The sequence below is a fragment of the Macrobrachium nipponense genome, chromosome 42 (genome assembly GCF_015104395.2).
Source record: "Macrobrachium nipponense isolate FS-2020 chromosome 42, ASM1510439v2, whole genome shotgun sequence".
Lineage (NCBI taxonomy): Eukaryota > Metazoa > Arthropoda > Malacostraca > Decapoda > Palaemonidae > Macrobrachium > Macrobrachium nipponense.
This window is the reverse complement of record NC_061103.1, coordinates 2,787,746-2,790,504: the sequence shown is the minus strand read 5'-3', so window position 1 is coordinate 2,790,504 and position 2,759 is coordinate 2,787,746. Positions and strand designations below refer to the sequence as shown.

At 36.9% G+C, this 2,759-nt stretch overlaps 1 protein-coding gene across 6 annotated transcripts in view; it reads right to left on the bottom strand.

Moving 5' to 3' along the window:
• Nucleotides 1-2,759, bottom strand: part of LOC135212932 (protein Star-like) — a 48,385-nt gene that overhangs the window by 41,641 nt on the left and 3,985 nt on the right. Inside the window, exon 1 of one of the 6 annotated variants that reach the window (XM_064246677.1) lies at nucleotides 2,356-2,620. The exons of the other annotated variants lie outside the window; for them this stretch is intronic. The gene's annotated coding sequence lies outside the window, so the exon portion shown is untranslated. Of the gene's footprint in view, nucleotides 1-2,355; nucleotides 2,621-2,759 lie in introns of those variants that run through there. 6 annotated transcript variants of the gene reach the window in all.

The window sequence follows — 2,759 nt, the reverse complement described above, 5'->3', positions numbered from 1 at the left end:
AATTTTGACTAAATTTTCTACTATGCCCATGTAATTATATAAACCCCTGTAAACTTGTTCAATCTGAGTCTAAGCTTAATTAATTCTCACAAACTCCAATATTACAATAGCCTAACTACGTAAAAGGGCTCAAAATTTAGTTAAGGTAAAGAAAACAGTGTATTAGGTCTTAAATAAGTAAGTTAAGTTAAATAAGTAAGTTAAACGTTAAAAGACGAAACCGCTTCCTAACAAATGACCGTTGGCTCAAATCAGCCGTCCAATCATGGCGGTCTAGCCTTTGTGGAAAATTGGAATGTTGACCTACCTTTCAATTAACCCAGTTTGGACCCACACCTCTTAGTTCACTCCTAAACTAAAAAACAAATACTATATATTTAATCAGCAAACCCAGAGACCTCTAATTATATTCGTGGAAATAAATTGGTACGTTGACAAGAAATGTTATTTAACTTACCGAATTTTCCAATTTGGTTGCAGATAAGGATTCGGATATGATATGGGTTAGGATAGGTACAAACAGGAAAGGAGATCATACAAACCAATTATCTTAAGGTTTATTAATTTCTAAAACCCTACACTTCGTAAATCAAACTCAAGACGAAGTTTACGTAACAAGTTGTTGTTCGTCTTTCATGCTGTCCGTTTGAACAAGGCCCCAAAAAACCCGAGCTCGGCCTATCCCTACGCCCCGAAAAAAGCCTACGTCAGGTCAATGGTTCTTATCACTCCCTAAATCAAATAAATAATTTCTTAACAAATTTGAAGGGACAGTTGAATCTATTTATTAAATCTATATCTCAAATATTTTAAATGTTAAGCAAAATTAATCAGATTATTCAAAATATACCCTAACATCAATTTTTCTGCAGAGCTAATACTAAAGAAAACGGGGTATAATTATTTTGTAGCTCTTAGCAGTGACTTCGTTAAAGGTTAGAAAATGGATACCTAGTAGGTATGTACAAATAAATTTACAACATCTGCCTGCAGTGTTGGGCAGCCATTGAACTGACAAACTGTTAATTATTTCTAAAAACGTCACAGATTTACACAGAGTACTTTTATATATCGGAATACTTTTATATATCGCTACCAAACTCCAAACTCGGTAAAGATTGCTTTCTGCGGCGTTGAATTTGCCACTCGTTGCATTACAGTGAAACAGGTACCTCATTTAGACATCTGCGGCACGTGCATCCATTTTGACGGTAACAAAATGAAATACTGGCGTACGGATATATCAGAGAATATAAATTATACAGTTTTCGACAGGTTGTGAAATTAAAATGCCCTTGGGGCGTGATCTTGGTCAACTTACCTAGGTAGAAAGCCCTGTGACTGGCCGGTTCCAGCCCCCTATCACACCTATGCACTGCCAATTAGTTAATCATCCTGGCCCAAATTTGGTGTTTCAAACCATTCAAGTCAATGGCTTCACACCTAATATGATTAAAAATGCGGTGAATAAATGAAAACCCGACGGCAACATCACTTAATAAAGATGTGACTACGGACGTGAAAATGACGGGAGGCCATCTTCATAGTAGTAGTTGCGCGTGGCGCCGTGAGGATTTGCCTTTAGAACGCCTTCTCTCTCTCTCTTTCTCTCTCGAAGCAAAACTAACAAATTTCGTTGAACTGCAACAGCGGGAAACTACACATAATTATGAATACATTTCAGAAAGTATACTTTGCCAGCAAGCAATGGTTGCTCGTTTTAATTTCAGGAATGTCTGTGTTCCAGGTCAAAGCAACTTTTTAGTCTGCCATATCTGTAACATAATTTCTTTCCCATACACTGTAGGCTGCACCCACAATTAAAGCCTTTTACTTTACCTCCATCCTAAGTCTATTTTTCAGTCTTGCTGGCCAACTCCCTGATAATTAGTTAGAGTAATAAGTGTAGAGTTTTCTCCTAGTTCCACCTTCATCTCATTTATTTTCTGGATAGCTTTATCTTTCTGCCCAACCACTCCAAGTACTTTGTATCACTGCCATAAGCGATAAATGTCAGAGAGTGTACCGGTGCTTGACTTTAACTGCCAAAATTTTATATATATATAAAAATAAAATAATAGATGCGATTTATTTTACTGGCGAGATCATTTCTAAATAAGCCCAAAGCACCACAGAATAGTTTCGTTTCTCCAGAAATTTCACGCATGCACCAAACTTACGAAAACTTTCATAACCCGAAACCTCAGTCTAGTCCCATCAAACGACCAAGCCTTGATTCTAGAACGAAAAACTGAACAAATCCTACATGAAAGATGAGAGAAGTTAGGCTCTAGGGCTAGAGTTAACAGACGATAGACTTGATCTATTGTCTTTTAAATAAACCAGATACCGTACCTTGAGTTCAGGTCTATATAGCCTTCTCGCTTGTATCTTGAAATCGAGAGGCGATCTTTCACAGATACATTCTCAAACAGCAGCAACACGAACGCTCATAATTTCAGCACAGCGGATGTAAAGCGAATTCTGAGCCGATTCTTTCTCGGCGATTTTCCTGTAGAGGACGAAAACCTCGAGTACTTTCCGCTTTGTTATATATTATGGAGTTGAACGTCATCTTTCGTCTGCTCTGTATTATTTTTATTATTGAATATTTTTGTAAACACTTTTACGGTACTTCAGTTAGATATCTCGACCACTGTCAAAAACGATTTATTATTTTTACTTTTTAAACTAGTATTGACGCTGTCTTTAAATGGCAATGGGCAAATATTAAAGCAAGGTGAATTAGATGACAAAAG